The following is a 24,414-nucleotide window of genomic DNA, read 5'->3' as shown; positions in this document are numbered from 1 at the left end:
ACCCTGCACTAGCTTGAAGCAGGTGTAAGGATTGACACAGCATTCTGAGCATAGGGCCTCCAGAGCATTGCTGGAACAGCGTTGCACTTGCAACATAACTCAAACAATGCACCACCTTTACAGCACAGATACATCACATATATGTGCCATTTTTTCCCATAGTACACCACATTGTAAATACGGCGCATCCATGGTGGTGGTGCCACGGTGCACAATAACTGGCATATTCCTGGGGATATGCCAGTTATTCTATATGTGCCCATTAGTGTTTTAATATAGTGAATGGATTACTACATACGGATGAATGAGTCACTACAAAACTAAAACAACAGTGAGAGAGTGTTTGGTGGAAGTGTAAAGATACAAACTGATGAATTGAAGGTATAAAAGACACATTTGCAAGTACATAGAAGACTGCTTACATAGTCTATAAGGGTTTGAAGCAGTCTATGGCCTAAGGCCTATTTTAATGCATGAGTACTTAGGTAGTGAGAGGATGATTACAGTTCTGCAAGGAAAGAGCCTGATTGAATTTATAACCGCCTCAGTGTTACCACAATATACAGATAAACACATACTGCTGAATGGCTCACTACAATATTGAAACAGTAGTGTGAGAGAGTTTGCTGGAAGTGTAAGGATACACATTGAGAAATTGAACATATAATACATACGTTTGCTGGTGCATAGAACAGTGCATGCACAGTCTATAGGGGTTTGAAACACTCTATGGACTAAGGCCTGTTTTAATCCATGAGTATCTAGATAGTGACTGGATCATTACAGTTCTGCAAAGAAAGTTCCTCACTAAATTTATTACAGCTTCAGTTTTACCACGGTACAATGGTAAAGAACATACTGCTGACTGGCTCACTACAATACTAAAACAGCAGTGTCAGAGTGTTTGGAGGAAGTCTAAGGATACATACTGAGGAATTGAAGGCATAAAACACAAGTTTGCAGGTGCATACAAGACTGCATGTATACTCCATACAGATTTTAACCGCATGCGTACGGCGGCTATTTTGGCGCTACGCGGTTTTTTTCAAAAATCCGCGTTACATGACGAGCTGAGCTCGTCATCAGCGTGCGAGCGGCACCACTCATGACGAGCTCAGCTCGTCATGAGCGCCGAAGGGGTTAAGCAATCCATACCCTCAAACCCACTTTGCATATTTTAAATTAATACAAACATTTAAAGAATATATAACTGAATCTATAAGTGCTTCACTTTTAGTACAATAAATACATTAGTAGATAGTGCTCAAACCTTTATTATTTAAAAAAAAATGTATTCTTGTAACTTCTCATTCCAATATAGTTTCATCAGATATGTCATTCAGATCAATTCCCTCGTTAGCAGTTTCTGAATTAATTTGTTTTCGAATTTCAACATAATTTAATACTTCCAGAAAATCTCCCTCAAAGCTTTCGTCTTTGAAATCACACCTCATGTCTGCAGCACTAATTTCCCCTTCTTCCCTCTCATTGCCTGTGACAGATACGATTAGTTCTTCAATTATACTCAAGATAATATCCAAAATCTCCTCACTATGAGGCTGTTCTTTTTCCATAATATTTCCTTTATGTTCTTGCTCCTTGTATAAAAATATAAACAGTTAATTTGATCACTTTTCGTAATATATAATACAAAACTACCCTTTTCACCTATTTAGGCCTACAAAAATACTATATAAATACTATTATCTAATAACATTCCATTATTAGAGTTTTACTCCTTTGTAAAGTTATATAAATATAATTACTTATAAAGATATCCTGCTCTTAGCTTTTCTTACATTTTGAAACCAGTCACTCCTTATGACTATAGGAAAAGACTCCGGCTATTATAGTAAAATACACTACTATAAAATGTAGAATATGTCTATTCACCTTACCCATTCCAAAATAGTAAATGTGTTTTAGTAAAATGCAAAAGATACTATTCATTGTCCAGCATAACACTGTGTATATGTGTATATTTAGGCATCATTATCACACTACTTTTTGAATACTTCATGTGTTTACTCTATCTCTATTCCTCATCTATGACTTAGTCTAACCCTACTAATTACCTACCCGTTCTAGCCTCTCCTCTAGTATTTATCTGCAACCTTGTAGCTTGTGGTTCTTTATTTTTCTCACTGCTTACAACCTATAATTACGTAACAGTCATTAACCTAGGCCTCTCAATTTATTGTCTAATTTTTCTATTCTTAATTGTCTTATATTCTTCTACTGTTAAATGTTAAATGTTACAAGATTTCTAAAAGATTTACTAACCTTTCTTTATGCAGTTGCATGTTATCTATTCTGTTATCTATCCATGTTATCTATTCTGTCAATCCTTGAATATCTTGTGTTTTTCACTAATGTTCCTTCTTAATTCAATAGTGTTTCTGGTATTCCTTACTCAATGTGTTCTTTTCCCTTAAGACCTTGCTTATCACAAATTGTATCGATTCTTGTTTTAGGTAGGAGAAAATACATCGAGTGAATATATTCAATATACTCTATAATGTCAGGTAAGTTTAGTCACTCAGGAACTTGTCATACGATTATTTTCCAAGAATATACCTTTGTCAACTGTAAGGTATCACTTAGGTTTCTTGTATGGTTTCTTGTTCTCTCTGCTCTTCAGGTGCTGAACACGACTGAGTCCGTCTGCCCTGAAGGAGCCGCGATGGGAAAATCAACCGCTGTGCAATGTGCAGGCTTCTTCCAACTCAGAAGCTGGATTCTAGTTGCGGGCACGATAACTAATGTAAGTTTAACCAGGAACCTTCTTTAACTCTCTCACAAATATTTGTGCTTTCTCTTCAGGAATATCTATGAAGCAATTGAAAACGGGGCTGAACTCAGGAACGTCTTAGGTGAAGTGTGCACTTGTTAGGGAGCGTGCGCCTCACCAAGGATTCCCCACAGGTGTGTGGTAAATGACTAGACCACCACTGTGTCTTTCCTTGAGGCGGCCATCTTAGAATTCCTCTGTTACACTAAAGCACTCCAAGTATGTTTCCTTGCGGATTCTTCATCTCTCCTGCAGCAGCTAGGGTTTAGATAAGTCATTATCGTATCCACTGATTGATGAGTGGTTCTGATAGGTACACTCAGTATTTAATTTTTTGAAATATCTTTAAAAGATACAAACCATCTTTACACACTTACCTTCTCCGTCCATGTTTTCTTACTTCAGCTCGGTTGAAGCACATTCCATCGACCATTTTTAACAGTAAGTTGTACTTACCTTAAGCATATTAAATAATAAAAACATTATATATTATAAAATAACCATCTGTGGAAGACACAAAAAAATACAGTTACAATATATCTTTTACAACACAAAATAATTTGTAAACTATTACATTTGCCTTTTTTGCTGTTCCCAGAATATATTGAATTTCACTAGAAACAGTGAGTTCCATAGTACTCATCACATAACAGCGGGCAAAAAAAAGACAATCAATAAGATTATCTTAAAAAAACATTCAACATTCTCATTAACAATCTAAAAAATAGAAATAAAACATATCTCAAATGTTTTTTCTAAGAGCAATTTCTCACATAAATATGACACATCTCAACAATCATAACATAACAAAACATTATGATTGATTTTCATACACAGTAAATAATATTACTTACAAATATATAACAACAAGTCCTTTATGGTTTCATTTACTTTTCCACTCGGCCAAATAGTATGCGTCAAATTCTTAGTTTGGAAATTGTTCAATAGTAATCCTGAGCGTCTGCCTCCCATCCTTCTGATCCAAAACCACCGACATCAGTTTATCCGTCCCCCAGTGCTCATCCCTCAACCCGACGCTATTCAACATCTACATGGCCACCTTCACACAAGTAGCCCACCATCACAACCTCAACATCATCTCCTACACCGACGACACCGAGCTCATACTCTTCCTCACAAAGAATCCACATACCACCAAAAGCAACCTCCACGACACAATGAAGGACATCACCAATTACAAAAAGAGCAGCTCTCTAAAAATGAAGTCGCACAAAATGAAAGTACTCATCCTCGGACCCACCCTCTCAGTCTCAGACGACTCCTGCTAGCTCACTACACTGTTGACAGTACCAACACCTACCAACCATGTCCACAGCCTAGGATTCATCCTAAACTCCTCCCTCTCCATGTGTAAGCAAGTCTACACGTCTTCTTCTACTGCCATAACACCCTCCACATGCTCAGCAATATATATAAGTGGATCCTTACCAAAAGAAGAAGAACACTGACACAATCCCTTATCAGCAGCAGACTACACTGTGGCAAAACACTCTACACATGAATTCCAGCCAATCACCTACAACAACTACAACAAATCCAAAAGACCACCACCTGACTGATTATGAATGTTCCCTGCTGCAGCCACATCACTCACCACCTAATACACCTACACTGCCTCAATATCAACAAGAGGATCACCTTCAACCCCCTCACCCTCACTTACAAATTACTCTACAACACCAGACTAATGTACCTTAACAGCAGTAATCCTAAAAGGCCACATTTGGAACGTACAATTTTGGCTTTAAAAATATTAGGTAAGAATTTGGTAACTCTTTAGGCAAACGTTGCTTAAAAACTAATTGACTATCATTACAATGTATCCAACTTTTCAGACATTTTAAATAAACAGTGTAATGTTGTAGAAGGTCCATCATGAAAAATAATTGCAACAGATACAAAAGTTCTTCCTGATGTTGAAACTTGAACAGCAACCAAATTTTTAATTAAAGTTTCCAATTTTCTTCCATCAGCTCTACAGCGTTGCAGCATTACATTTACATACTGTCCATAGCTTTGTATAAACAATGTTGATGACATTTCTGATTTACATTGGCTACACTCCATGTTTTGACTTGCTCCTCTAATTAGATTGTTAAAATACACTGATTCACAGTCCGGTAAAGTCAAATATATGAATCTTTCACTGTCTATGTTAGTACTACATGTAAACAAACAATTTTCACAGTCATGTTGCCATTTATAAGAAAGGCCAAAAAGGTTTTCAATATCTATACCTTCGTCTTCCAGTACACCTAGCATAAACATTAAAAATTCCTGACAATCTTGCTGAATATTCTGCGTAAATTGACTAGAACCAGAACATATGTCCAAAACATTTCGAATACCAGAAACACTTTGTATTTTACTTTTATCACTACTACATTTCTCATAAACAGAATACAACAATGAACAGAATCTTTCTTCCCGATTTTCAACAATTTGCTGTTGCAAACTTTCAAGAACAAAAACAACATTACCAACTACATTAGCATAGCAGTTGACACCACAACTATTTTCAAACTGATAACCAACATTCTCTTCAACACTGTCCTTTTTCTTTTTGCTCGCAGGCGCAACTTCATCTTGTTTTTTTTCTTTCTCTACAGTTTCACTACAGATATTCTCAAATCTTCTTTTTCTTCCTACCACACGCTTTTCAAATACTGGTTATTGACCGAAATTGGGTGCATATTCTCTTCTTAACCTATTATACTCTTTCACACAATTTGCATCTGCACTAACCTTTGTCTCATCAAAATCAATCAAGTACAATCCAGATAAAGTTCTGACTCGAGACAAAGCAACATATGCCATACCCTCTTTAAACACATTACTTACAATATTTACTAAAGCACTATCTACACTTAAACCTTGAAATTTATGAATGGTCACAGCATATGCCAAACAAACAGGAAACTGTTTTCTGCGTACATACAAATCTTTCACAAGCAAAAACCGAGATGAACAACAACTACATTTTTGTACTTTAGCAATTTCATCAAATTTGATTTTCAAAAATTCGATCCCATCTCTATTTACATAATTAACAAAATCAACAATTTTACCCATTGCTCCATTTACTAAACCTTTTTCCACATTCAAATTATGTCGTAAAATTACCCTACAGTTTACACATGCATACTAATTCTATTCTAAACCAGCAGTTTTACTTATCGATTTCACTAAAGAATCCAATTTCCTCTTCAACTTTTTAGTTAAAATATTAGTGATTCCTTCATGTTCTATTTTATCAATAGCTTCCAATTTGATAATTTCTTCATTTTCCAACTTTAACATTTCTTTATTGAATATAGAACATTCACGTAGTGTTGGCATTAAGCAGATTACAGATTTGTTTTCTGCAATTCTCATGTATATTTTCTCTGGGACAATATTTTCATTTGGAACAAAATGGAAAGTAATCACCTCTGTAAAGCTTGTTTGCCATGTTCAGTAATGTTTCCAATTCTTGTATCTTGAAGAATAGTTCCATAATCAGCATCATTTGCCTGTCGCATATTTGTAATAGGTTCCTTATACTCTAAATATAATAATAATAATAATACTGACATTTGTAGAGCGCAAACAGCTACCTCTCGAGGAGGTGTCCCGGCGCTGGAAGAGTACTTCAGCAAATCAGGGGGCACGGGGGAATGCTTAGGTTTTCTGCATAAAGAGCCAGGTCTTTAGAAGCTTCTTAAAGCTGGCTTCTGTCGTAGCCGATTGAATGGTAGAAGGCAAGGCGTTCCAGAGTTTCGCCGTGCCAGCAGAGAAAGATCTGCCCCCGAGTCTGGCTTTCCTAACTCGTGGGACGAGTAGCTGGAGCAAGGAGTTAGATCGCAGGTGTCTCTCCTGATGGTAGCGGGGGGAGTCTAAGTTTTAAATAGTTAGGGCAAGTCCCTTTTAGTGCTCTAAACGCCAGGGTAAGAACTTTGAATTTTATTCTACTCGCCACTGCAAGCCAGTGCAGTTCGCGCAGATGCGGAGAGACATGCTGTCTGAAAGGGATGCGCTTTATCAATCTCGCAGCCGCATTCTGCACGATCTGTAGGCGTTGCACCAGATATTTAGGCAGACCAAGATAGAGGCCATTCGAGTAGTCCAACCTGGATGTAACTGTCGCATGGACTACCAATTTGCGACACTCAACTGGTAGAAAAGAGAGGAATTTGCGGAGGTTTCTAAGTTTGTGTAAACATCCAGTAGTGAACTGCTGTCTGTGAGAGGAGAAAGAAAGATTCTCATCCCATCTTACTCCCAAATTCTTTGCATTGGTTCCGGGAGAAGGTGATGGACCCATTTCAGGAGGCCACCATAGGTCGGAGGGAGGATGTGTGTTTTTACCAAAAAATATTACCTCCGTTTTGCCTGCATTCAACTTCAATTTATTTGCATTCATCCAGCTGGCCACATCTCGAAGGCAGCCCCTCAGTTTGCTAAAAGCTGCCTCTGACACCTCCAAATAGGGGAAGACTAATTGCCTATCATTTGCATACGAAATCGCCTTGACCCCCCATTTGGCAATCAAGGTAAAAAGTGGGGCTAAATAAACATTAAAAAGTAAAGGGCTGAGTGCCGACCCTTGAGGGACGCCACACCAGAGGCGTTTTGGCTTAGAGGAGAAGGTGCCCAATGTCACTTTCTGGGAGCGATCAGTGAGATAAGATTGAAGCAAGCTCAGAGCCTTATCTTCCAGACCTATGTCCTTCAGCCGTAGCAGCAGTCTGCCATGATCCACCGTATCAAATGCGGCTGATAGATCCAGGAGCACCAGCATAGCTGATGCTCCTGAATCTAAGGACCACCCAATCGACTCGGCAACCTCAATAAGGGTGGTCTCGGTGCTAAAACCGGACCTGAAACCTGACTGTGTTTCATGTAAAATCCCTTTTTCCTCGATAAAGCTGTTCAGTTGACGTTGTATCAACTTTTCGAGCATTTTTCCTGGGGCTGCTTGTAGGGAAATTGGGCGAAGATTACTCAAGTCATCGGGAGCACCACTGGGCTTTTTTTCAGAGTTAGAAGTGTGGCATGTTTCCAACAATGGAGTGGAGAAGTGTGGCTCAATGGTTAGAGCGGCAGACCCTGATGCAGAGGTCTAGCCCGGGACCAGGGTTCAATTCCCCGCCTCGGCGGGTCTTGGGCTCAAAATTCCACGGACCTGATAATTCTCGCCTCGGTGCCTTTTCCAATCATAGAGTCCCACTCTGCAACTCTGGGCAATAGCTTGCTTAATCTCCACAACGGCCCCCACAACGCTAAGGATGCCTGGCCTCCACCTTGGGGGTGCCCAGGAGTAGACACCTCACAGGGATAGCCAGGATGGGTTCCACAGCGGTATTCGTACAAGCGCCTTGAGATCCTTGCGGGTGAGTAGTCCGCTATACAAGTATCAATTTACATTTTACATTACATTACATTACAATCAGGAAACAAGCCGGTTTCAATGGACGTGTTCCATATATGTAGGAGTGGTACTACAATTGCGTCCGACATCATTTTCCAGAGCTTAGGCGGACAGGGGTCATCAGGGGCCCCTGATTTGCTTTTTTGTATTTCCTTCAGTGCCTCAGAGAGGGAGATGGGATGAAATTGAGCTAAGGAGAGGGGGGGCAGCTAATTTTTTGCCGTGTCCGTCATAACTGTAGGCTCGGGATTTGTGAAGGTGTCATATACTTTCATAATTTTTTTGTCAAAGAAGTCCGAGATGTCTTTGCAGAGTCTCGTCGAAGGGGTGACTTCAATCTCAATGGCCCTAGGTTTAAAAAAGGATTGAACAATCTTAAAAACTTCTTTGCCTGAATGCTCCGCTTGCTGAATGGAGGTCGTAATGAATCATTTTTTGGCTTTTTTTATAGATTGATGAAGACCACGTAGGGCTTTTTTGTAATAAGTTTTTGCTAATTCACAGTAGTTTGCCCGCCAGAGGCGCTCCAGCCTCTTGCAGTTGCTTTTTTTTTCAGCCATCAGCTCTGTTGAGAACCAAGGGGCGGAAGGAGATTCTCTGCGTGACGTGGCGACTTTAGCAGGAGCAATGGATTCCACCGTGTTACTTATCCATTGATTCAGCATCACTGCATTAGAGTTCACATCTGAAGTCAGAGTTAAGGGGGGCAGCTGCGAGGGCAGGACATAGGGTAGCAGCTGATATGTTATCCAATTTTCTACGCACATAGGAGCGTTTTCCCATTGTCTGGCGATGGGATGGGAATGAGATTAGCAATGGAATTAGAAAATGATCCGTCCATACCAATGGCAACGGAGGTTTAGCTGTAGTATCCAATATGTTGGAAAAAATTAAATCCAGCATATGGCCTGCCCGGTGCGTAGATCCAGAATTGATTAGAGTTAAGTTAGCGGCTTGCAGCGTTGTAATAAGTTTAATGGCCTGGGGGCAATCGGGTTTGTCTACGTGGATATTAAAATCACCTACAAATATATAGTGTGGGTGGGCTAGAGAACTTTGGACTATACAATCCACAAGTTCACAGGTGTTTCTTGAGGAGCAATCCGGAGGTCTATAAATGTTCAGGCCAGCTAGAGACAGTTGGGGGTTATTTTGGAGGCAGAAGTATAGCCCCTCTATACCAGGGATAGTGGTAGGTGTAGAGGATGCCAGTGTGTATTTATCCTTAAAAATAATAGCCACTCCACCACCCCTTCTATCCTCCTCTCTATTTGAGAAGCCTATTTTGAAGCCCGGCGGGACAGCCAGAGGAATGGAGGCCATTTTAGCTTCATTAAGCCATGTTTCTGTGAGAAATAAGGCGTCCCACTCAGAATCCGCCATTAGGAGACAAATATCATCAGCATGGCTAGGGAGGGATCTACAGTTCAGTAGTCCAGCCCTAAAAAGAGTAGTAGATGGGTTAGTTGTAAATCTGCTTATTGTTTTTGAATATGAGTTTTTTTGCAACGAACCATCAGAGAGTGTTTTGCAGCAAAGCAAGCATGATGGCGGTAAATCAACATTGGCCAGATCAGACCTGGTCGCCAGACATGGTTTAGCTATATTCAGCGCCAGTAGTTCTGCACTGGACCAAACTATCCTCTTTGTGTTTAGTTGCTCACCGGCAGCGTGGCTGGCGCTGGACGCGGTCCGGTCGCGGACGGGTGCAGACGGGCTTGCCTTAGGCGCGCCTTCGGCACGCAAACGGCGCGCCCGCTGCGCTCGTCCGCTGCGCGTCCGGGAGATGCACATTTTTATAATGTGAGGGTCGTGGCCTGAGGGTGAATGGGCGTGGCCTCAGTGTTCCACTCGAATGGCGGCAAATGTAAATAGTTTCCCTCGTCAGCGCTAAGGTCCGCTGCGCGGGAAGTGCACGGGGGAGAGTGGTAGGTAAATTTAAAATTACACAGTATTACACCAAATAGTTAAAAACCTCGGTGTTTCTCCCGGCTTCCGCCTCAGGAGCTTACAGTGCTCTAAACGCGCTAGCAGTCAGCGCGCCTCAAGTACTGGATGCGGGGGCGTGGCCTGAGGGTGCTGGGCGTGGCCTCAGTGTTCCACTCGAATGGCGGCAAATGTAAATAGTTTCCCTCGTCAGCGCTAAGGTCCGCTGCGCGGGAAGTGCAAGGGGGAGAGTGGCAGGTAAATTTAAAATTACACAGTATTACACCAAATAGTTAAAAACCTCGGCGTTTCTCCCGGCTTCCGCCTCAGGAGCTTACAGTTCTCTAAACGCGCTAGCAGTCAGCACGCCTTAAGTACTGGATGCGGGGGCATGGCCTGAGGGTGATGGGCGTGGCCTCAGTGTTCCACTCAAATGGCGGCAAATGTAAATAGTTTCCCTCGTCAGCGCTAAGGTCCGCTGCGCGGGAAGTGCACGGGGGAGAGTGGTAGGTATATTTAAAATTACACAGTATTACACCAAATAGTTAAAAACCTCGGCGTTTCTCCCGGCTTCCGCCTCAGGAGCTTACAGTTCTCTAAACGCGCTAGCAGTCAGCGCGCCTTAAGTACTGGGTGCGGAGGCGTGGCCTGAGGGAGATGGGCGTGGCCTCAGTGTTCCACTCGAATGGCGGCAAATGTAAATAGTTTCCCTCGTCAGCGCTAAGGTCCGCTGCATGGGAAGTGCATGGGGGAGAGTGGCAGGTAAATTTAAAATTACACAGTATTACACCAAATAGTTAAAAACCTCGGCGTTTCTCCCGGCTTCCGCCTCAGGAGCTTACAGTTCTCTATGACCAAATGTTTACATTTCCAATGCTCCCCAAAGACTTTCTGGTATCTTCATGCGACAGTGTTTTAAACACTGGCTGTCCTTTTACAGGAGTAAGTTGTAGAAGATCTCCAAAAACTATGACGTGTTTCCTCCGAATAATACTGTTTCCACCTCTTGCATAGCAGTTGCTGCTTCATTTAGAACAATTGCTTCTCCTAGTGGGTCCTGACTCAATGGAGCAGAAGTTTGACTGTCTTGAGAACTGTCTCTAGCAATCCCAGCTGCAATTCTACCTTCTTGCTCAATTTCATCTTAAACTTTGTAATTTCTTGCTCAAAATTTTCTGTACTACAATGTTGTACATTCTCTTCTATATTTCCTTCTAATAATATCTCAATTTCTGCACTGACTTTCTCAGGACCAAAATAACTAACCTCAATTTCAACGTTCTTTACACTTGATACAGATCCAGGCAAAAGAGCACTGTTCAACTTTTTTAACGTTAGAGCTGGACTTTTTGCATAATACAATCTTCTGACTAATTTCCTAATTTCAGAATGATGTACTGCTAACATCCTGAAATGGTGAAAAACACATCGACATACTTTTTTATAAAGACAAGCCAGAGAAGGACCTTACAAACCAGTATTTTCTCTCACTCTGCAAGGGTCTAGTCCTTGCAACATCTTAATCTTTTGTTTAACACTTTTCTTAGTATAGTTACATAAGAAATTGCGTAAAAAAAACAATATATTCTTGCCGTACACTGCAAATACTACTCCAATTCCAAGTGTACACTGGAGCTTTAGGACGTCTCCCTAAAACTTCATCAGCTAACACCTCTTCTGCATTTCTAGGAACAATTTTCTCTTTCTCAATACTACAACCATGTCTAACCTCATAGGCACGACCACTAGTGTAAACTGCATGCAACAAATCATTACTCTGAAAATAACTTTCTTCATTAAAAAAAGGCTCAGAACTTGAACTATGTTTCCATTCACCCAAAAATACCTCACAAAAATTACTTCTGTTAATTAGTTTTCTCCACTTACTTTTGGCCTTCATTAAATGGATTGGCTTATCTAGTGATCGAATTCTATTGATTACTAAAACAAACAATTTTGTTTTCAATTCCAAAGCTTTCTCAACGACATTTTCTATACCTTTCTTCTTCTTATAAAATGTTTTTTTACATCCCTTATTTTCTTTAATTAAATTTGAAACAACTCTGTTATAAAATTTTATTTTCCTAATTTCGCTAAATTGATTTTTCCTCCTTTTACTATACACTATTTTTTCTGCAGTTGACTTTTCATGATTGTTCACTTTATTCTTCTTTTTCTTTTTCGTTGCAGACATACTAATACCATTTTCCCTTTGTCCACACTACTCTTAGGGCTAGATGTAGGTAAATCTAATTTACCAATTCATAGATACCGAATTTTACCGATTCGGTATTTATGAATCGGTAAATTAGATGTAGTTAAAAAATCGGTAATTTTTACCGATTCTGTAAGATTCGGTATTTACCAATTCGGTAAATACCGAATCGGTATTTGCCATTGATTCCTATGGGCCTTGAAGCCCATAGGAATCAATGGCAAATACCGATTTGGTAATTACCGAATCGGTAAAATTACCGAATTGACAGGGGGAACAGGGTGTCACTTTGACACCCTGTTGCACCCCTGTTTCAGGCTTGTGTGCCATGTGAAACACAGACATGCCCTTAGGGCATGTCTGTGTGCCACATGGCACAGGTGTACATGCACAGATGTGCATGTACACAGGGATTCGTTATTTACCATGTAATAGTATTACATGGTAAATACAGAATCCTGAAAGCCTTGTAGCACTGTTAACAGTGCTACCTACATTTGAAAATACATATTCAGTAATTTTACCGATCGGTAAATTTACCGAATTGGTAACATTTACAGATTCGGTAAATTTACTGATTCTGTAATTTTACCGATTCCCGATTCGGTAAAATTACCGAATATGTATGTTTTCAACACCCCTACATAACAATGCCCAAATACCAGTCGGAAACAGCCGAAAATCGGTATTTTCGGCTGTTTCCGACCGGTATTTGGGCACCTACATCTGGGCCAAAGTCTTTAATATTTTCCTCACAAAAGTGTTCCTTCTCATACCAGCACTTGTTTTCTTTTTCTTGACACATGAAAATCTTGTGGATGACTTCTCTTTAAATAAACACCTTTCTTTCGTAGTTTCCTTCTCTGACTTTTGGTAGGCATGATACCCTTCTTTCAGTATTGATAGACAGAATCTAAAAAAAAAATATATAACATTACAAAAATAAATATGTGAAATACTCTATAATCTTACTTATAACAACAGAGGCAGCATTATGACGAGAAACGTTAGACTATGAAAATAAAAGTACTTACAACAAGAGATCAAGAAGTATGAAACAAAGGAAAATATAACCAAAAAGGGGAGTATAAACAGACACTGTAATATAACGGGATGAAGATGGAAATATGAGGAGAGAAGAAAGAGTATAAGAAGAAAAAAAGAGAGTAAGAGGACAGAGGGGGCACTATATGAAGACAGAGAAAGACTCTAAAGAAAAAAGAAGGAAAATGTGAAAAGACACGCAACTATAACAACAAAAAAGGAATACTAGCAAAGGACAGTGAGACAGATTTACAAGCCCCTTGCGACACTTTTGCATCACTTTTCCCAAGTTAAAAGTGACGCGAAATTCGCGCAAGGGGTTTGTAAATCTGCACAAATCTGTATAAGGACAGAGAGAACAGTACCAGAAGAGTGCACGAAGAATGTGGGGAAAAGTGGAGCATAAGGAAAAATGGGGTGTAGAAGAACAGAAGATACAGATTGAGGAGAAAAGGAGTATAACAGATGGAGGACTATAAACAGTGAAAAATGTGTAACGAAACAGGTAGAAGTATGACAAGAGAAACAAATATAAAGAGAGAGATTACTATGAAAAGACGGAGAATATGAGGAAACTGCTGCAGAGTGTATGCAGGGAGTCAAATAGGAATAGGAGAAGAGAGCAAACAATATGAACAGATTTAAGAAGTATAAACAGAGAGGACAGAAAATGAAAAGAGAAAAGAAATATGAAGAAAAAGAGGAAAATATGAACACAAAGAGAAGGAGTATAGGACAAAACGAAATATAAGAAAAAGTCAGTAGTATGAGGAGACATGGACAAGTAAGAGAACAGAAAGGACAATATGAAAATAGGGGGGAGTATAAGAATAGGAGGGACAATGAGGAGAGGAATATGACAATAAGAAAAGACTGCAATATTAGTAGAGAGTGCAAAGTATAAGAAAAGAGAAGAGAAATGTGAGTACATGAGAAGAGTATTAGGAGAAAAAGAAAAGTATGAGAAAAAATTAGGGAGTACCTGCAAAGAACAGCGACAATAAGAAGAAACAGAGAATATAAGAACAGAAGAGTACATATGAAGAAAGAGGAAGGAATATAAAAAGACACAGAGACAAAAATGTGGAGAAAAAACAAATATAAACGAAGACTACCGTATAAAGAGAGCGGGAGTACTATGAGAAGACAGTAAGAACTATGACAACAATAGTGAATATAAAGACAAAAGAGAATATAAAGAGGAGGACAAATATGCAAAAAGAACATGGGCTTCTATGGGAATTAACAAGGGCCTATTATCAAGCCCATTATCGCCGTTTTATCTGCAGTTTCCTGCTGATAAAACAGCGATAATTTTAACACCGGTCCTTGAGAATATGCTCTATAGTATAATGAGAGAGGAAGGAGTAAGACGAGAGATTAGGGAGTATGACAAAGGAGTGTAGAAAATATGCAAAAAGGGCCTAATTCAGGGGCATAATATCAAGGACCGGTGTTAAAATCATCGCCATTTTATCGTCAGGAAACCGCCGTTAAATCGTCGATAATGGGCTTGGTAATACGCCCTTGTTAATTCCCATAGAAGCCCATGTTAACATCAGAACATGAGCTTCTATGGGAATTAACAAGGGCGTATTATCAAGGCCATTATCGCCGTTTTATCGGCAGTTTCCTGACAAAAAAACTGTGATAATTTAACACCAATCCTTGCTAATATGCCCCATCATTCCTTAATGTACACACATGCACAGTGTGATATTAGACAAAAAAATGAGACCATGCATTTTACTATTTGCTACTGAAAAACATGTAAGTGACTATACATATTCCATGTATATGACTACTACATTTCAGTGAACAACACTGACTCATTTTCCAAATACATATGCAATTTACTACATTATTTCTGCCACCATTACATCAAAGAAACGAACACAATAAAACAACAAAGATGCACAAGGGGCTTATAAATCGACCCAGATTATATACAGAGGGAGAGAAACGAGAAAGGGAACAGAACAGGGAGAAAAAATGAAATATGAAGACAAAGAAGACAATGAGGAGACAGAAGGAATAAGAGGAGAAACAGGAAAATATAAAGACAAAGGAGGGCAATATGACCAGAGAGCACAACATAAGAAAAATACATTAGTACAGAGAGAGAGAAAGGAGTAAGAGGAGAGAGAGGAGAGTATAAAAACAGAGACTACAAATTATGGAAAAAGGGACAAATATAGGGTCATATTATCAAGAAACTGCGACACATTATCGCCGTTTTTATCGGCACGAAACTGCCGCTAAAGCGGCGATAATGGGCTTGATAATATGGCCTTGTGAATTCCAATTGAAATCCAGGTTAACAAAATAACCTGGGCTTCTATGGGAATTCACAAGGGCATATTATCAAGCCCATTATCGCCGCTTTAGCGGCACTTTCCTGCTGATAAAAGCGGCGATATTGTATCGCCCTTTCTTGATAATATGGCCCATAATTCCTTAATGTACACAGACGCACAATGTGATATGAAACAAAAAAACATAACAGCATGCATTATAGCAAAACACATTTACTACTATAAAACTTTAACAAGGGACGAATATAGAGGCATATAATCAAGACAGGCGATACAATTATCACGCTTTATTGGCAGAAAACTGCCGATAAAGCGGCGATAATGGGCTTGATAATAAGCTTTATGGAATTCCAATCAAAGCCCATGTTAAATGTCCTTCACATCTAACATGGGCTTCAATTGGAATTGCATACAGCATATTATCAAGCCTATTATCGCTGCTTTATTGGCAGTTTTCTGCAGATTAAGCGGCAATATTTTATCGCCTGTCTTGATAATATGCCTAATAATTCCTTAATGTACAAACATGCACCACATACATTCCCATACAATTGATCAACTCACCTTTCAAACTGATTTGTAGATTAAGAAGAATGCCACTCTCACCAGTAGATATTCTTTTACAGAATCTATCTAGTTCGGTGCTTGCACCTGAACCACGAAATGGAACATTTTCCCTCTCATTTTACACATACATTCATATAAATAACCAATTAAAATCCTTCACACATTATTTCGAAACGAAACACACGTGTCCATTGCTTTAATATTTCAAACCTTTCCAACTGACATAACTTTCCACCCTACCCCCAACAGATCATGCAAAAGTCAAATGTCAACAGAGGTTAAAAGTTCAGCAATGTATAAAACACTGCTCCTCAACAATTTTAGACTATCTATAATAACTTACTTATAAGTACCAATAAAAAGAAAACATCTCATTACAAAGAACCAATATATAAGCACATAAACTTGATACATATCTGTAAAATATATATATTTTATAAATTTTTTATTGATTACGCTTATGAAATGACTTTCAGAATTCACATAGTACGCGTACACTAAATATACCGTAAAAAAAAAAAATAGCATCTATCACTAATTTTTTTCAATCCCCGGGGACCCCATCCCCCGGGGCTCAAATATAACGCTCACCACCATGGGGGAAGCCCCAAAACCTCCACGGTCCCAGCCGTCTCCCTGCGTCCTTCGGGAGCTGGCATTGCTTTTTGTCAGAGAGCCCAGCTTACATGGTGCTCTCCCACACGGAAAGCAATCTGCTTTCTTACTTGAAAGAGAACTCTCGCCCTACCATACCAACAGCAGTGTCCCAGGGATAGGCACCCCGTAACACTACAGGAGCCGCCCAGGAAGGTGGTGGTCCCTTGAGCCATCAAAGGCTCAACAAAGGCCATCAAACATTTTGACCTTCGGTTCATTGTAAACCCCCCTAAGCAGTCCTAGGGGGACAGGAAGTACAATAGCAAACAGCAAACTTTTCCTGTCAATCTACACACTCAATCTACACACATATACAAATAAATAAAAAATCACATGTATTCCCACATTACAACAAAACGAAACACACTTTTAAATTGCTTGAACTTTTGCACCCTTTCCAACTGACAAAACTTTCAACCCTTCCCCCATTCCACAATCTGACAGTTACCATAGAAACACTTCAGGGAACACCGTACTGAGCACACAGGTGAAAAGTTCATCATATATTGTTGCAAATTAAAACAGCAGGTGTCCTTGACTTGAGAATATACCACCTTATCTTATGTAACGTTCTTTTCTATCAGTTTTTCTTAACCAATAAAAATCAGGCTTTTAAAACACAGAAACATTCATCCTAGCTCAGTGTAGAATGTTCTCGAAAAACTAATCATTCTTTTTCTTTTTTCAAAACTGCATGTTGTCTACCATTTTAAAAACAATCTTCCTTTTCAAACTGCCATTTCATTTACAGAGACCTTCAGAGTGCATCCCGATCTCTCTTCAAGATGCTTACAGTGTGGATTGTGGGACACAGCTATATTTTCTGGAGTCCAGGGTACGCAGAATGGAATAAATTCTCAAAGACCTACGTTTACCAAATGTAGACATTAAATGGATTGGACAGAGAGGATTAAAGTGGCACCAATTTATACCATTGGTGAAACCTTTTTTGCATCTCCAACACCCTGACCTCATAATTGTGCACTGTGGCGGCAATGACCTAGGCACTTTGACAGGAGTAGGTCTGGAAATGCTTATGAAGGACACATTTGCACAATTGATCGCACTGTTCCCCAAAACTGCCTTTGTATATTCTAATATATGCCAAAGGCAGAAATGGAATCGGGCCAACCACTATTGTCCACAGATTGAAAAAGCTAGGAAACATGTGAATAAATCTGTTTCTGCCTTTCTCCGAGACTATAGAATGGGGTCTATCTACCACAACAATCTGCGTTTCAATATGCATGACATCTATAGGAGAGACATGTACATTTTACAGATGTCTTGAACTTTAGACTCTGCATTGAGACTTGCTTGTAGATACTAAAATCTACCAAAAATCACAAGGGCTCTTTTTAGAGCCATCCAACATCTAAACACATACACTTCATAAATATCTTAAAAATATTCTTATTTTTCTTCCTTCAGTACGCTTACGGGACGACTTCCAATCTTCGCACCGTACGTCGTACATACGTGCTTGGTACGCGTACGATAAATCTAACATTAAAAAATAGCCTTCATCACTAATTTTTCATAATCCCCGAAGAACCCCATCCCCCGGGGCTCAAATGTAACGTTGTGGACTGTGGGAAGAGCCCCAAGACCTCCACGGTCCCATCGGCTCCCCACTTCCTGCGGGAGCCGGCAATGCTTTTCGTCACAAACAGCAGCTTACATGCTTACATTCTACTTTCAAAGATGATTACAACAGTTATACATTTTATAAAATAATATAGTACTGCTCGCTAAAGGAGAAAAGTCAGCACAGTTATAATAGATTAGAAAATAGAAAAAAACATAATTCTACACACAACAAACTCGTAAGCACACTTCACAGTTTAATTTAAAAGCTCCCTACCAAAACTAGTTCTTGAAACGCATTATACAATAAAATGCGTCACAAAATAGGCTACATACATAGTGACTGTATCATAACGTCACATAGAAAAAAGAAAGCCACTCTAATGCTGCCACTAAAACACAACAACAGTTCAAAGGCCAAATTTCCATTGTAGTGATTTCTTAGTTGCAGGTCTAGTTGTCAGATCGACACACACACACTCCCTCATGGCCGCTATACACCCACACCACACCTATTCAGCGCATCCCTCACTACACACGTGACCCTATGTATAAAGAAAACGGAGCGCACTGAGTGGGTGAAGAACCTACGATGATGATGATGAGAGCACAAGTATGTCGTTAGCCATACAGATATCAAGACTCGGCACCATATATGAGACTTCTTTGTTAGAGATCGGGACTACATCATGAAGAAGGTGTCTTTTCAATGAAAAGGGGAGCAGTGAGGCATGAGTATGCATCGGAAGGAGTCAAAGGGTTGTAGCTGACAACATACAAAAACGCGACTTAGTATTTTAGACAAACGTACTCCTACATAGTCTATTAATTTACATGTTTAAATTTTTTTCCCAATAGCAATAACGTTGTTCTAATCGCTGAAATGTCCGGAATATATTCACAATACAAACAGTTTGTAGAAATGTGACAATCAACGCGTCTATAAAAGCGCGATATTATCTAACTCCAAATTAATATTGTAACAATTACCAGCTTCACGATGGATTATGTAACACGAACGACGGCAATAGCACAAGGTGATCAAAAAAGCTTGTTTCTGAAACAACGATAACTTATCTAGCAAAGGAAAGAATCTGTAGTATGCACCAAGCGCAAAAAAAACATTGGACTAACGGGGCTTCATTCAGGATGACATAGCTTCTTGGGCCCACACACAGTCGCACCAAAGTACGTCACAGGTCTTTCAAACACATTTTGCTTGTTAATGAGACTTTGATATTTCCCCCCCACTTACAGCCCCTGCAACTCCACTCTTGCTTGAAATTAAGCCCCCACACCACCGATATGTTTTACTATGGTTGCGCCTCAGGCTTCACGTACCCCTCGCCTGTCGTGTGTGTCTCTCCCACGTTTTAATGTCCTTTTTTCCCTTTCGCTTTCTCACTCTCTCACATTGTTTCTCTTTCTTTTTGTAAAGTTTTGGACTTTGCTATCTCCACTCTGCTCCATACAACGTTATCTAAATTCAAATGATTAACTCTCTTGATTACAGTGAAGGCTTCTTCCACACGTAGACCATCATCTTTCAATCACTCTCTGTGACATCATTTCTCTTTCTCTTTTACCTTATAGGAAATGCTGTCTGCTTTGACATGTAGAAGCAAAGATGACTTCAAGTTGTAAATTCCCCCGGCCGCAGTGTTTATACAACGGTAAGCACAGAGGCCTAGATCTACAATGCCTTCATTACAATGCATTAGAAATAAGTCACCATATTTACAATCCTGTTGTGCAACTTTTGTGTCAGTGACGCAGTAGGCACTTCCATATAGACACCACTTGAACGCGGCACTGTAACAGAAGTGAAATGTACCAGGCACACTGCACACGTAAAATCGTAGTGTTACCTTGTAATGCTTCAGCTCATTTAGTCACATCTACATAATTCTAAAATCTAATTTTCTTTTTTGTTTTGCAGATTACCAATCGTACGTCTTTTGGAGTCAACTTCACAATTTGTTTATACTATTGTTTTTTTTAAGTAATTTGTTTAGTTCTTTATTACATAGTTATCATTACGTTTTGTTTACAGTTATTCTTTTAATAACACATACTACTTTTTCTTTGTGGGGGGGGTGATGATCCACAATAACAATAATATTACTATAGTAAGATGTTCAAGACTAAGATTGAAAAGTACTGAGTTATATTTTCTCTGGATACACTACAACATGGTAAAGAAATCAAACTAATACGAAATAATGTGTACCACATTTACAAACCTCTTGCGACATTTCCCCATGCAATGCCTACCGCTCTACAAAATTAAGTATGTGCGCCTCACTTACGCCCCTCAAAGCACGGAAACAATAATCCCAAAAAAACACTTCTATATTGCATGAGAGGGGCTGCGTGGCCCTCCGCCTGGTGCCCTAGAGTCCACCACGGCCAGACCCGGTTTCTGCAGTGTCCTCGGGGGAAACAGCCATTACAACGCATGATCGTCACCATAAAGCCATTAGCACGCATATGGCATTACCACACATTATTTTACAACTAGTATGCATTTACCACACATGATAAACGCATAATCTTAATAATGTCTTTGTGTTGATGAACACGCGTTGTAACGGCTGTGGCTTACGTCCTTCAAATTCGTTTCTAGGTATACGTGTAACCAAGTCTGATAAGATCGGAGGCCAAGGATAAACACCGTGCTGTTTGCGGCAGGAAATCTCATTGATCACAGAGAAAATATATGAAAGGTAAATTGAAAGTAACAGGTATAATAAAAATAATGGAGGAAAACTACTAAAATGGCGGTGGACGGAGTATGTAATCCACGTTTCGTGCCTCGACACCACATTTCAAATAAATATAAATACAATATGTTTTTTAATATATTACAAAAGTATAGCAGCGGATGACACACACGACCCGGGAAAAGAAAGGGCAAATTTAATACCAGAAATGAGGAGAGGTTTGCTTGGCAAACTTGAAGAAAAAGAAAAAAACGTGCACTTGGAAACAAGGCTGCGCATGCGTAGAGAGTACGTCTTTCAAATTAGTTTCTAGGTATACGTGTGACCAAGTCTGATAAGATCGGAGGCCAAGGACAAACACCGTGGTGTCTGTGGCAGGAAATCTCATCGATCACAGAGAAAATATGCGGAGGGTAAAATGAAAGTAACAGGTATAATCTAAATAACGGAGGAAAACTACTAAAATGGCGCTAGACGGAGTATGTACTCAACATTTGACACCTCAACACTACATTTCAAATAAATATAGATACCATATGTTTATTAATATATTACAAAAGTATAGCAGCGGATGACACACACAGCCCAGGAAAAGAAAGCGGCAAATTTAATACCTAAAATGAGGGGAGGTTTGCTTGGCGAACTTGAAGAAAAAGAAAAAAATGTGGGCTTGGAAACGAGGCTGCGCATGCGTAAAGAGTACAACTGGTGCACAAAAAAACCCCGGAAAGTTTTACATACTATCATAGAATTATAGCTATTTTTTTGACCAGTAAAGTTAGTTCTTAAAAATAACTTTTTTTTTTTTTTTAGCCCCAATGGCCCCACGATCGCACACGGCTCCCCGCGTCCTTCGTGAGCCCACATTGCTTTATTAGAGACATCACCTTATATGCTGCTCTCTCTTTCGAAAAACAATCTGCTTTCTTACTTGAAAGAGAGAGCAGATTAACTTGCTCTCTTTTTCAAATAGGAAAGCAGTTTCCTGTGGTGAAGTGAAAGCGGCGACGGTATCGCCATACCATACCAAACAGCAGTGTCCCGGAAGTTCGCACCCCGAGACACTGCAAGAACCGACCCTGGGAGATGGTCGACCCCAGGGCCACCAAGGGGTCCAGGAGGGGGGCACCGCGACCCCCTCCCAACATTAAAAAACCGCGGTGAGTGCAGGTACCCGGGGCTGGACGGTCATTTTACATATTACTGCCCCCACGACGTGTACGGGGAGAGAGAGAGGGAGAGCTTGTTGGAGGGAAGATTAATTACGGGTCAGGAAGGCGGGGGCTTGGCGCAGGGCTCAGAGCCTGCACCGGGGAGTTGGTGAGAGAGAGCCGGGGACCTTATGGGACAGCTTAATTTGTAACCGGTGCTCCTGGAAGGCTTGCTTTAAAAATAGGAGAAAATTTATATATGAGCCTTTGAGACTGTTCCTGAGAGTTGTACAAGTTTTATTAGAAGACACAGCTTCTAGAAATATTCAATGATACCATAAAAACCACATAGTACTTGGTCCTGCTCCTAGCATTCTCTCGAAAGTCGCTTGGACCAGTTTGGATTTACAAAATACAGTTTACAGCTGCTATGAGAGAGAGAATATACTTTAAGTACACTTGTGAGCTTTGAGGCAGATTGCATAGTAAAGGTTAAGCACATATTATTGGGTACACTCACCACTGTATACAAGTTATATCCTGCAAGTACAAGTTAAACACCTTAAATGCAGTGAGGATAAAACAAGGTCAGAGAAAACGTAACATTTCAAATGGCGAAATATAACTTTGAATGCAAAACGGAAAAAGCATTTCATACAGCAGAATATACAATAGAGCAGCGGATCCTAAGTACATGTAACAAGGGCTTCTCGAGTAACCCTTTGGAAAAACTCCTGTCCGACACCCAAGTGCAGACGAGGAGTAGTTCAACGATATTCCTGTTGACCTCCTTTTTATATTGTTCAGGGGTGAGAAGCCCATGGTCACGCCATCTCACGTCACCTCGAACCACATGCCCTTCCATCGTCACTTACTGGCCTACCCGGTACCTTCCCATCCATAAGTGTAGATGTAGCCTCTTTCTCATAATTGTGGCACGTACGCCAGTCTAGACTGAGTTCCTGCCAATCTGACTGGAAGTTTGTCATTAATTTATCATGGACGACAGAAATGTGTTATTATTTCTTCGAAGGATTCTATTCATGCGTTTATGTGCCAGTCTGTGATATTAATTTGCCACATTAATCCTCATTTATCGGACGTAGCTGTGGTGGGAACTTCCCATGTCCCCGTTCACAGCTGGTAGGTGGGGGGCCTGGGGTGTGTTGCAAGATTAAGGAGGAACTTGAACTTTATCGTTCGTGAACCTAGCATACAGTAGGGTGGGGGCCCAATCTAATGGCGGAGTGCGGAGCCACGCAGAAAAGTGGAGCTCGGGGAAGCTTGGGTCAGACCTGCTTTCTGCTTCTGCTTTAGGCTGAAAGAAAATGGCAGTGGCTCAGGCCAACGTAACTGAGGCCTATAGCTTCCAAGCAGCAGGGCCTACGTGCAGTTCATGCTGGCTAAGTGATGAGTGTCCTTGGATAACTATGCAGTGAAATGTTCTCCCTCCGTCATTCCCCCCTCTGGTTCATATTTGAACCAATCAAACATCAGTAAACATCATATGAACTGCATACTTAGCTGGAGATGGGGGAAGTGGCCAGGGCGAGTTATAAAGTAGTTCCAAAATCCTCATCTGGTCCCCCTAATCTCTTACACATTGTCTCATAGGGAAGTACCAAGTCTCTCCCTGAGAGAAGTGGTGGGCCACTATGTACCGGGGCCTGGTACTGACTTTCAGAAGGGACCTGTGCTAAGTGAGAGTCAGGGATGGTACGCTCTATGTTCAACACTGCTATCTCTTCATCTTCCCCTTGTCCCCAGCGTATACCTGTGTACACACCTGTGTAGTTCATCTCAACTTTCTTAGACCTTAATCTTCTAACATAATGCAACATAATCTGTGTTCCAAAATACAACAGCAACAATACACATAGGGTAGGCATTACAAATTTTAGTACTGCAGACAGCCATGAAGGCATCCAGTCCAAGTTGGACCAATTAGCAAAAAGGTCTGCTGTTGCACCTCCGTCCTCATGCATCTCCTGTCCCAAAATGTCCAAG

The sequence above is a fragment of the Lissotriton helveticus genome, chromosome 4_1 (genome assembly GCF_964261635.1).
Source record: "Lissotriton helveticus chromosome 4_1, aLisHel1.1, whole genome shotgun sequence".
Classification (NCBI taxonomy): Eukaryota; Metazoa; Chordata; class Amphibia; order Caudata; family Salamandridae; genus Lissotriton; species Lissotriton helveticus.
Note: the sequence above shows the minus strand (reverse complement) of the source record.